Source organism: Pinus tabuliformis, chromosome J (genome assembly GCF_031772625.1).
Source record: "Pinus tabuliformis cultivar Carrire ecotype Pingquan chromosome J, CPIR1, whole genome shotgun sequence".
NCBI classification, from domain to species: domain Eukaryota; kingdom Viridiplantae; phylum Streptophyta; class Pinopsida; order Pinales; family Pinaceae; genus Pinus; species Pinus tabuliformis.
The window spans coordinates 1,467,077,012-1,467,091,203 of NC_142295.1; positions in this window are offsets into that span (position 1 = coordinate 1,467,077,012).

Consider the following 14,192-nt stretch of genomic DNA (forward strand, 5'->3'; position numbering starts at 1 on the left):
GAAATGCAAATCACCTCTTATTTGCAAGAAAAACATAAATGTGAGAAATACATATAAATTTTCCTTTGTAGACAGAGTCCAAAGATAAGATAAACAATAATAACAATGCATTTTTTTCAAACAATCACCAACTGGATAATCACCTTTCTCTATAACAACTCTTTAGTAAAAGAATTATAACTTCATTCCATCATTGCATTTTCTAGGTGGGGCACCAACAAGAAGCAAAAGAAGCGATTTTTTTACATCCTTGTGTCCAAATATTTCTGGAGCTAAACATGAGCTAAATAATGTGAAATCTTGTTGTAGATTTCCCAATCCTTATCAAGTAGTTCTATTTGTTCTTGTTCACCACCTTGTAAAACGTACCTACAGGTGTTTGATTCATTAGTCAAGGGTATTTGATTCCTAAATCTCCATTCTTCTTATAGGGACAAACAATACCACACTTAACCAGATGATATTTCCTAGTGGTGTACCGCCTTTCCATAAAAACTTGTAGAGGAGCTAAGAGATTTGTAGTTTGACACCTAAAGGACCTAGAAGGCTAGTAAATTTAAATATTAGTAAAGCTAAGAGGACAAACTTGAGAAGAATCATTCTACCAGCTACGTTCAACTAGTGGAAACCCCGTTGAGATAGTTTCAACATGATCTTGTCTATAACTCTCTACCACAAGTGAGACGAGAGAGAAGAAAGGAAGATAGGCATATCAAGATAGGAGAAAGATTTCCAACTAGGTTTATAAGGAAAGGATAGTTCAGAAGCAATAATATTTAGTGAAGATTGGGGAACATTCTTAAACATAAATTTATAATTTGTGCTCATTTATTTTCCCTCCAGAAGCTTGGAGGAAAATATACAGGATATCATTAAACCTACTAGCAATGAGAGACTCCCCCAAATAAAGTGGTGTTATCTGCGAATTGAGAGTGATTAATTTTTTGCACAACATGAAATATTTTTATGCCAAGAAGAGAGTTGGATATTTCCATATGCACTTCCAATTTCCAAGTAAGATATTCAACCATGATGATGTATAACAGTTTGGAGAGGGGGCTTAGTAATAAGGATAATAGTAATCCCTGAGTGCAAAGGTGTTCCATCATGAAGATAATTTCTCAGGTTACAACTATAGGTAGAAGAAGGAAATGATATTGAATGATGGCTCAATTGCGTGCTAACCAAATAGCTCTTGAAAAGAATTTAGGAATAGCATTTCAAATGAGTTTGAAATTTAACTATATCAAGGTTATTTATTTTGCATAGTTTTAGTAGGATGTTTAATAGGGCATGTTACTTATGACCGTGTTTAATTATCTAACTATCTCATAGAGCACCTAGGAAACGCAAACTGCAACAGTCACTTCTATTTCATGGAAAGCGTTATAGGAAAATTTTTAACCATTTTGTAATTAATATTATTGCTATTTCCTAGGTTCAATAAACATGTTCTATCATTGGTCATCTCAACAACGAAATCCATCAAAGACTAGACAAGCCATTGAACCAGGGATGTTACACTTTGTTGTCAAAAGGAGAGCCTTAATATGCTTTAAAATGCCCAAATTTATTGTCACATGCTCCCATTAGAAAGGATAAATTTTAAGGCTACTATCAAATTCAAACTCATTTATGAACTCTTCAATACAAGAAACATCAGAAAGAAATCTTGCAGACATAGAAGTAATGGAAAAATAAACATATCACCTGTCAAATCCAAAATAAAAAATGCAAAAATATAGAGACTTCATGGCTTATTAGTATACCTTTGGAGGCTTGAATGGATATTCAGGAGGAAAATTAATAGTAACCACAAATACACCCCTTGCATAGACTATTGGGAGGTCCCATAATTATGGCTTGCTACTGAAACATATCATCAACCAGTAGACCTAAAAAACAACTGAAATCTTGTTATAGAAACCCGTCAACAATTAAAATCCCATAAATATAAAATCTAGATGCATTTATTAAGAATATTGAAAGTGAAATTTCTAAGGTTCTTGGAAAAAGACATAATGGATCATACCCAACACAAGAAAAACTTTGAAAAAATTAAAAATTACTAGGCTTGTGGATGTATCATCAAGAAAAAGTATACAACACCTCATGAGATGCTATCTTTAAAGAACACCTTTTCATTTCTAGATCATAAACATATATATATTTGTCATTACTTCCAACAACAAGTTCTCGTCCATCTATTGAAAACTTAATGCAGAAAATCCCAAATGAGCATTATTCTTCATACATAGAGAAATCCATCCCTTCATGAATTTCCTACAAAGATTCACCCAGTTAGACATATCCATAAGGTTCTATTACAATATGAATGTATCTATGATGTCAGTGCTTCAAATCACAATTAACTATGCATAAAATATCAATTTTAAATCATTTGTGATATTTTAAGCTGCTTCTTGAATATCATGACATGAAGACAAACCTTTTTAGCCATTTCAAGCACTTCAAAGTACATGATACTTGGTGATTATATACACTTGATAATATCTTTTAGAGGTAATGACACCTCACAACTTCACTAGTCACATTTATTTTTATTATGATGTTTCAGCATCATGAATTCCATTACTTGCAATGTACAATGAAATTGGACAATGTTAGTACAATTACTGCACTCAAATCTATCTATAAAAATGAATCCTTTAAATTTAATGCACCTAACATTTCCTATTGGGATATGTATTATCATTGCATATTTTTAGCTAAAACAATACACAAGAAGTACATCACAACCACTACAAATGTTTACTCTAAAATATCTGTTGGAAGGAATCTTCCACCAATATACAAACTACATGTGTGTATGATGAACTCACTAGGTAACACATGAGAAATATTGACCAAAGGCAAAATAAATCTAGAAAATTTGTTGAATAGTGGTAACAAATGTAGACAACACTAGAGTAAGGAAGAAAAAATTCCTAAATGAGCATTAATACATAGTTAGATTATGAGAAGAAAGAAACAAAAGGATCACAATGTTAAAATACCAGAGGCCCTGTACCTCAATTTCATCTTCTTTAACTGGAATAACAGTGTCAGGGCCACCAAGAGCCTACAACGAAGCTTTAAAATCTGACTTGTTGCCTATTTTAGCCTGCTCCCAACATGAATAAATGTTAGATAATATTTTCCTTTTACATGACATAGAACGTTAAATTTCTCTAACGTATGTAGTTCATATCATTTATTGCAAGAATTAAATATTTCTAAAAGTTTAACATTCATCTTGGAGATTTAGGGATAATAGAGAGACCAATAAGCAACAACACACTGGGAACTATCTCTGCATCACCTCATAAGAGTTGTTGTTTTTAATATTTTGAGAAAAAATATAATAAAAGACAATAAATTTGTAAACCCTTCTTACTAATCACATACCTATAACTTCTAGAAGCCTCCATGAAACAAACCTAAATAAATATTCTAGCATTATGCCAATAGAAATTGAGATTTGTTGCATGGAAAAGAGACTTTGGTCAGTTATAGTTAATATTTATATGGCTTTAGAAGTCACTTACATCCATGAAAATATGTCTCCTTAGAAAACCATGATGAAGCTATATTTCAAAGGTGAAAAACATAAGAATTTAAGAATAGGAAACTCACATGATTTATAGTACCAAGATCTCCCCACAAGTGCTTTAGAGCTATCTCAACTCTATATATTGGCACATTGATTTACCACAACACGTGAATAATATCAGAGGCTTGACAACATTATTGTAGTATCTACCTTATCAAAGTTTTTGGAGGAGGAAGGGCACATGAGGGAGCGAGAGACATGCTGTGAAAGATGTGGCTCTCATTCCAAATCATGTAAAAAATATATCTTCCTATAATAATAAAGCATTCTTCTACAAGGAAAACGTGACAAAACTAAATTAGGAGTAATTTTTTTTCTTCAGTTGTTACTCATCTTCTTCTCCCATTGAAAACCTGACGCACTCATCAAAGCATATTTTTTCCTTCTAGTTGTGTTCTTAGGAGAGATCATAGGTATATTTTGTATGCAAGTTTGTGACAAGTGGCCAGCAGGTGGCTTGCTTTTTCTTTTTGAGGTGATATGCCACAATATAAGCACTTTTCTATGTATTTTCCTTTTCCAAACAATGAAATAGAAACTTATGCATTATTTTGTTGGAAAAATAAAATCAATTAAAATTTGCATACTATTCATCCTATCAAATTCTTGTTAATATAAAACTTGCAAAAAATTTGATACCATTCACTTTAAAATACCCCTTGGATTAGACACACACATTGCAAGACCCATCAAACACATATATATCAATGTACAAGAAAAAAAGAAAGCAAAGTTTCGTCACCATTCCAATCTAACAAAAGCACATATCTCAATAATGTTGCAAACAATTTGAAAACCAACTACCATCACCTGTCCAAAAGACTTTAGAGATGGTAACTAATGTTAATGTTGTTTAGTGAAAGGAAATTCCCACAAGATGATTTAGGACTCAATTATCAATAATAACTAAGTGCAATTTGACTATTGTTGACCCCATGTGTATGGCCAAAACATAAATACTTCCAAAAAGACTCTAATGGCACATTTGAACTACAAACTCTAATTTACATTTCGAATTTTAAAAATAGGAAAGCCAACTAGCACACAAGAATTTAAAATCAAATTCACTTCATGTTTTATAAGTTGCTTTGGTGTAAATATTTTGAATTGAGTGAGAAGAAACCATCCCGATTGAACCTCGTTCCATCATATCCTTGATATCCTTTCTAGCAATCAAACCATTAATCTAAAACTTGAAGGAAAACATGAACATTCATGAGAAGAACCACATACTTATCCATAAAACATATTCATGAAAAAGGAACCAACTCTTCTTTCTTTTCATGATTAAATGGACCAACTTTAGAGTAACCATAGTAGAAGGAATCGAACACAAGTGTTGAGGTAAGGGATACCCTTATCTCCGAAATGTATATATGTGTTTATATAAGGGATACATATAGCTATATAGGTATGTAATTATATTGTTTTTATGGAGGAAATACCAAATTAATGTTTGAATGAAACATAACTACAAAAATATGAGTGGCTAGTGAAAGAAACTTACACCAAAAACTGGGTGGCAAAAAAAGGTCGAGCTATCTCGAACATTCACCATTTGAACTATTCCCTAGACCTAAAGCCAAAAAGTGTGAAAATATCATCACATTCATATAAAAATATCGACAAAAATACAACCAATAATTATTTATAAAATATCCAACATATGGAAATACATAAGGAAAGTGAAAGTATAATGTTTTGAAAATTAACCTTGTTCAAAACTTTAAAAAAATATGAAAAAACTTTGTAATCACTCTCTTCTAATTTGTATGTATCATTCCTAGCATTGTAGGATAAGTTTGTGATTGTTATAACATATTCAAGTTGTACAAAATCATGATCTGTAAAATCATACTTATACATGCATTGCCCATTTATTCTACTATACCAGCATAATTGAAGCTCAATGCCTTATAATCTATCCAAAAGGTCAATTTCATTATGGTAATAAAACACCCTATTACCATCCTTCTTCCTTATTCTTCGAACCCTTCCAATGTACCACGTTCCATAAGAAACATCATGCTTTGTACTTTGAGGAACACATTTTATTGCAGCACGTTCAGTGGGGGAATTTATTTTCTTTAAAACAACACCCCACAATATGATCCAATTCCGAATCGAATTGAAATTCCCTTTTGTGGAGCCTTCCCATATTACCTATAGTAGACCCCATTTCTCACTTCTGTCAACCTATATTTGGATAATGTCAGATTTCCATTCAACTGGCTAACCAAACATGCTTTGAACATATCCTTACCATCAAGATCCACCAATGGTTTTATATTTTTTCTTACATTTCCATCAATGGAATCTAAAATTTCATTCAACTCATGTTTCCACTCACTTTCCATTATTGGCAATTCAATTTCATTGTGTACCAATGAAGAGGAAGATTGGAATATAGCATTGGAATAACTTAGTGGAGAATCATCGACTAATCCATCCACAATTGGGAATGTTGAATATTTTTTACCCACCAAGAAGATTGAGTGTAGTTTTTTGGTTGCATTCTAGAGCTGATCAAATGTCTTGTGCATCCTTCAATCTAATCTTAAGGGCTTCTACAATTTTAGCGCTTGTGGATGTTGAATCATACTGCGACAATATGTCAATGTTTTGTATTGTTTTTTAGTGCAGTCTACTCCTAATGTTTTATTTCTTCTTATGATATTTATTAAAATGAGCCCTTGGGGATTCAATTCTTCTTCAACAGCTCTATTAAGGGTTACAACAACATGAAGAAATTTAGTGAAATCATAGGCCCTCTCCACTCCAACCATACCACCAACTTTACTTAATAATTTCTCACGTACAGCTAACCCAGTCAGGTGCAAAACAAATGACAAGTTAGAGTATTGATCTCGAAACAATCTCATCAACAAAACTATAAAATGGCAAGAAATTTTCACATGTTATGCCTCTCTGCTGATGAAATTTATATTGAAATTAGTATGAGATTGTTTATGTACCCAACATAACCATAAAGTGAAGAAATGATGAACTCGTGAAGAATTTCACACTCTTTCCCAAAGGCTCAAACTATGAGACATAAATATGTCAATGTAGTAAACAAAAATCATTAGATAGGTCTCTATAGCTAGTGTCCTCTCTAACTTTCCACTTGGTGTACTTTTCAACTCTTTCAAACACCTCTGAACATGGATTGAAGCAATGTGTTTTGCGGAAACCCAATTTTGTCAATCCATCCACTCTATATCTTCACCCTTAAGCTTGTTATCATGCTCTTTAAAAGTGTTATAAACCTTTCTAACATGACCAAAACTTATCTACTCTTTTCCTAAAACCAATTCTCATCAATCAGTAAATAAAAAATTCAATAGATTTTTTTCATTGTGGATGTAATCTTGGCCATGAAATCCTGCTACATTGAAACCACTATACAACCCAGTTAGCCTCCACCCTTCACAAGGAATTTGATATAGAAGACCTGATGTTGAAGAATAATCCTTCAACATAAGGTATCTTCTTCTGTTATCCCCATCTAAGGAATGACATGTAATAGGTCCCAAATTGTTTTCCACGTATTTCTTCCACATAGATTCTACCTTTTCCCATTGTTGATAAACAAAACTTTCATTGAACCTATTGCATGTTGGATGAAAAACCACAACCAAACGAGAAGTATTTTCATGTAATGGGTTTGCATAATAACTCATGCATAACTGCCAATAACATTGTTCTTAAAAGAATCTATTATAATCTCATAGCCCATAGCTCCCTCACCAACCCTCAAAAAGAAGTGTGATCAACATTGATGTTCTTATTTTGTACCACAAAATCCCACCAATGTATCACTTTTTGCTACCCTTCTAACATATATTTTCACAATTGTTTCATCTTCACCAAGGAATATAAGAATTGGGCCATCTATACCATGTTTGTATTTATAACAAGCATCAAATTTTCTGACTACCTCAAAAATGTGCTCGTGCTCCCCTGGTATATATGAAAATGCCTTTCTAGCTTGCCTTGAAGTCATAGATATTGAAGGACCATCCAGATTCAATCTAATAAAGCTATGTAATCAAGGACCTCCCCATAACTTCATCATCTCATAAAGGGATTTTACGGATGTACTATACCTTCTCCCTTCTTTTACATGCATCAAGTTATGAAAGATATCCTTGAAAAATTCCCAAATTTCATCTTTGCCTTGTAATTTTCCTTGCTTATTTGCCTCACACAAATCCTTGAAAAACCTAAAGACATCCTTCTTTTCTACCGATTCAAAAAACGTTTCCTTCAGGTATCTCGTTCTAATAGATAGTGTAGCAACCTTTTTCCTCTCCCACCAAAGAGCGCACATTGATGATATATGGTTAGCATTTGTAATGCTTACAAAATTCTTCGATTCATTTTGAGTCAAATAGACCAGTCTTCTACCTTTTCGTGTATCTCGTTCACTTCTTTTATTGGTGCACCTTGATTCACGATATAATCACATCATAAACTCATCTCATTTTGGAACCAACTTTAATAATATACATGTTAATGAATCAAATGGGATCCATGTTTTAGAAGCCCTCTGGCAATGAACATGCCTATACATACCATCAATACGACATTCAATACCCTCATAGCATAGCATGATCTTGGTATGCTTCTCTATGGCCCATAATTTTCCACCCCTTTGATCATTCATTAGGACCTTTGTTTCCAATCTCTCCCCATTTACATAAATATAAGGATACCAATACCCCCAAAATTCTAGTAATAAGGGACATAATTGAACTATAATAATATGAAAACATAATAATAAATAAATAAATTTGAAGTAATATAAATAAAATAATATAAAAAATTCATATTAAATTTTAGTCTAAAGTGTTAATTAACACAGCTGAAGTATAAGGATTTGCACTTGTAGAACCGTTATAATAGTAATCTTGATGATGGGACCAAGAACCTAGTCCAACTTTGCTGGGACTTATCATTATTAGGCTTCTTAGGTCTCCTGACCATGCAACTACTCAACCCAATGTCCTCACGTGAAGCATCATTTGTAGTAGTAGTAGTAGTGTGATTCTTTGATTTCATGTGTTCATTTAGAGAACTTACAATATTACAACTTGTATGCACTAAAAAAATCCATTTACTGCATCGTGTACATTCCACTCTCACATTTGCCATGTCCTTTTAGTTTTCAAGTGTTTCTTCCACGATCTTGAACAAATTAGGCTCTTGTGTCTTGTTGAAATCATCTAGAAGTTTGATTTCTTGAATAATATCAAATCTATCTCCGACTAGCATTGTGTGTTCTACTTCATTACATGAAGTAATTTTACTATTACTTGGCATTGAAAGGCATCAGTGATGAGCCCCTGTTTTCATATGATGGTTTCTGAAGTTGTGCATTGTTCACACTGCCACAGATACATCACCTATTCCATAATCAATGCCACAAATTTCACATTGGATATTTATTTTAGATTCTCCATTTTTTGAATATACTTTGAGAGTAAGTTTCTCATTAACAAACTCTTCCATTAAACTTTTAACTTTTTTCCCTAAGATGCCAATAAACTAGGATCAGCAATTATGGCTTGTTCCACTAACAAAGACATATTTTAAACTCTTGGTTCTTTACAGGTACGTACACATTCTCTTCAATGTTTTCAAATATTGGTATTATTTCCACTACTTTTGAACCCTCTGTTTCCACATCAAATGTGCCTAGATTCCTCTTAATGCCTAAATGTGTTGTATAAACTTTAAATTTTTTCTCTTTCTTTGGATTTAAATTTAATCCATCCTGGATAAAATCAAAATGGTATCCAATGATTTCATCATCCACAATTTCAGCATGGATTTCAGTAAATGTACAACCTTCTTGACACCTAATCATGCCAATGGTAGATTTATCTTCATTGGTAGCAATTTTATAAAACAACTTGATCTATTTTTTCACAGAAATAAATGAAAAAGTAAGTAAAATTCCACAAGCATATTGGTTTATTATGAAACAAAGAGAAAGGAAGCAAGGTATGCAATTTCAATTCAAAGATCCAAAAAATATGAAGAAATATTACTATTGGGATGAAATACCTTGATTCAAAATGTATTATTGGTGGATTCCACAAATGGAACAAAAACCTTCAATAAAATAGAGTACTAAAACAAATTTTAGAGTTTATTTATTGAGTCAAACATTGAAAAAATTATAGGCAATATGAGGCCCTAGATCTGCCTCAATTTTGGCCTTATTTAAATCAGTTTCTTGTGTCCTAAAGAGGTCAATATCAAACCCTTGTAGCTTTTACTATTTACTAGTATGAAATTAATTTAATTCATTTTACTGTTCGCTAGTATCTAGGGCTTGTGAGAGAAAGGATTTTTTTTTATGTTTTTGGAGCTATCAATGAGTAAGGACTGTCCTTGATCTCTCATATAAATAAGAGACTCATTCCTCATTTAGAAATCATTGCTACTTTTGGAGAAACATTACTACTTGTCTACTTAGCTATGTATAGATAACCAATGCACCTTATTAAGGAGATGATCTTGTGCATGACTTTGTAATTGTTATGGATTTTCATGGATAGGATTTGTGGATGCAAATAAAGTTTTGAGTAATTATTCTCTCTGAGACCTGGATTTAGTTTATGAATTATTTGTTGGAAATAATACTGAGAGGGGGGGGGGGGTAAATCAGTATTATCAAATCAATAAAAAAATTTCATTTCCATACTTAGATACACATACGCTACTTCAATTAAGGGAACCCACATGTATACGCAACTGTGTCTAATGCAACTATCATATATCTAGAATACTTACGATTCAGTTAATCCATTAAATGTTGATCTTTAGTTAGTGCATCAGAACTTTATTAACCATATGTATAGTAAGCAGGTGCAGTAAAACAGAACAGATCATCACACATGAGAAGCACACATGAACACCATGATATAAGGTGGAAACCCAATGTGGGTGAAAACCACCTGCTGCAAGACGTCTCTATCTTCCTTTAATAAGAAACTTCATTTTACAATAGTTCTGTACTAGTGCAGTCTTATACCAATACGCAGGCTTCTACCTGCAGAGGGCTACAACCCTCTCTCATTTTCCATACTCTCCTGGATGGGACCTACAACCCCCTTAGCTCTTGCACTAGCTGATCCATTTACTAGTACATAGCTACCTGCCTAATGAATGCTCCAATCTTCACTCGTTCTGTAGCTGCTACTAGAAGGGAGCTACCACCCCCTTTTCTCTTGTACTAGCTGATGTACTAGTACGTAGGCACCGGCCTACAATCTCCTTTCATCCTCCAGGGACCACATTTCATACATTTTCAGACTGGATACTCCTGAAGCACAACAGTATAATATGAAGGCCACGTTTCATCAAATTTTCATCCTGGACCCATAAATATCATTGAAGCACAAAACAGTCAATACTAGCATCATCAATTTCTGAATCACTTAAACACTGAAACCCTGTCAACAACACAGTCACCAGAACACTGAACCCTGCAACAATATTCAAAACCAACTGTATCATCAAAATCATGCATCAGACTGCATACACTACTTGGAAGTGCTGAACCAGCGTGTATACGCAACTTCACCAATGTGAACCAGCATATATGTCATCAATTGCTTACTTATAACTTGATGCACTTCCTGTGTTCTGACATATCTAGATTATTACATATAAAAGGATAATATGTGTGTTAGCACCCAAATCTAGTCCATCAGATCACATAAATATGAGTCATTATGATCTTGATCCAATATTAGTTCTCATCCATCAATACTGAAGCTAAACACAATCAACCAAACAGGATATGCAGAATAGTGACACCTTTAAACTGTCATCTGAACTTGTCAACAACTAGAACCACCTGTAACTTCAAACATCATAGCTAAAATGTTATACGCTACTACAATGAACCAAACCCACGTACATATGTGCTTACACCAACGCCAACCTGCGTACAGATCTATAAATATTCAATCATGACTTGCAACGATTTCAAACTTAAGTTATACCCAGTTCAGATCATTACATGCGTCAGTATACAGATCTAGAATAAACATAATCAATCATATAGAGATAGTTCATTTCAAACCATTTGATCCTGATCTATCCTTAGACCTTGTTCTCCATCAACCGGTGAGATCCCTCCTTAGCTCAGATCAAGCAATGCATCATCAATCCATAACCTGCATTTTGGATCTCATCATTCATCAGATATTCAAGACTTTTTCAATTTCCCTTGCCTAATGATCTTCTTCTCCTTTTATAGTCTTAGGCCTTGCTCAATACCATAGTCCAAAACCATAACAAACCAATACCATGGACCCAATACTTGGGAGCAACACATCTGACGAGATACCATAGGTTAAAATACCAAGGACTAACTACCACGGACCAAAAGTAAGTTCTCCAACATATACACGCTTTTCCTTGCATGAAAGTGTGTGTATACGCATACGTGCCTTTGTAACATCTAACACATGTGTATACGTGGCTCGGTCATGTTGAACCTGGGTATATATATTTTCTCTTCATTATTGTAGTCTGATCATCAAATCCTTGCTGCTGACCTGTTGTACTATGATCTGTCATCTGTGTGATTTGCCATCAAGGACAACACTTGTCTCATGATGCCAACAATCTCCCCCTTTGGACTTGATGGCAAAGCTAACTTGTCACACTCAGAGCTATCATATGATTCCTTTGAGTTGTCATGCATCCCATGCATTCAGTCACATCTGATATCTCTTCTGAAGATTCATCTAGTTATAAATAAGTGAGATGTTCTTCTATGAGTGGGTTGCCATCAAGTACAACACATGCATCATAATGCCAACAATCTCCCCCTTTGTACTTGATGGCAACAATACCAAATCACTCTCCCCCTTTGACATCAAGGGCAAAGGGTGAACCAAGATATTCTATTTCTTTGGTAAACATTCTGCTATCCATACTCCCCCTGAGTACCTGCTGAAATCTCTGAGTGAGCTTCCCCTTTGTATATGCCAAGGTGTACCAATATGACCATGCTCCCTCTGAGTACATGCTAAAGTTTCTGCTCTGCTGAAGTGTGTCGTTCATGCTCCCCCTCACTATAAGCAAGGTCTGCAAAAAGATGTTCTACAAGAAGAATATGACTCTATACATCATAAGTGACCTTCCTAGCACCAAAGACTCATACATACATCCATCTCCCAACCAAGTGGGAATTGACTCAAGGTTTTCACATGATAACACAAGAGTATAACATCATCCAACCTAGGCATAGTGGGGAAACCAACATAGGCCATTACATGACCTTGATATTATTGAAGTATTTCATCATCCTTCTTATGCATAAAAGGGTTACAAATTACATCATGTGACCAGAAGAGATTTCATCAAATGACTAAAATAGATAAAGACATATTATTACATCATGAGTCTTGATATGACCTTTGCATGAGACCAAACATCTAGATAAGACCATGATAGTCGTCATACACAATGTATGATCTGCTCTATAAGCATTTGTCGACAACATCTAGACCATCAATCATGTTCTCCCTCTGTACCTGTTCCATCTTTGCCAGATGGTTTCTGTCAGACCCATATCAAACTCTTCTCATTCTGAGTTTGGCCCACTGGTTTCCTTCAAATACGCGTCTGTATCCATAGAAACAAGTGTATATACATGGATACTGCTTATTAAACTCGCGTACAACCATTTCCAGATCAGCAACCTGTAAATGTCCTATGACAAGATATGTCTGCATATAGATATCAACTCATCATCATAAAATCATTCACATTACATCATATGTGTAAAACACCATAGCCATCTTATCAACACAATCATCGATGTATCATCACTTGGGAATATTTGCATCAATCAACATATGTAAGTATCAAACTATCAACATATAGGTAAGAACTCATCATCATCATGTCTCCAACAACGCAACTTTGAGTAATCATGCATGTATGCAGCACTATGTATCTTGAGCTCAAGATCATTTGTCAAGACTTCTTGATATCATCAACAACAACAATCCTCATCCACATGAGTGCCAAGAACTATAGGAATCCTGCATCGTAACTGTATTATATGATCTTTATGCATATGATGACAGCAACATATGAGTAACTTATCATCAAGTAAAGAAGACGTGTATTCAAGCTTTGTACTTCTCCTTATCCTTATGAAGATCACCATGTAAACACCATATATGCATCATTAGAGAATCAATCCACAAATATGATCTGAATATCAACTATGTAACCCAAAGGATCATATGAGATTTTATCATGGACAACTCATAACCACATCATAGCAAGGTATATCATTTAGCCATATAAGCATCATCACCAAGGACTATTAACCATAATGCCAACAATGCATTATTAAAGGCATATGCTCCCCCTCAACATGTGCCATCTGCTTACTGTTAGATCTAATCATGCATATCTCAGCAATAAGTATCAAGACATCATCATCATCAAGTTAGGATCAAAACACTTCTAGACATCTTACAAGTATCAAGACATTTCCACACATCCTTAGCAGACTGTAACTATTTAACCAATAGAG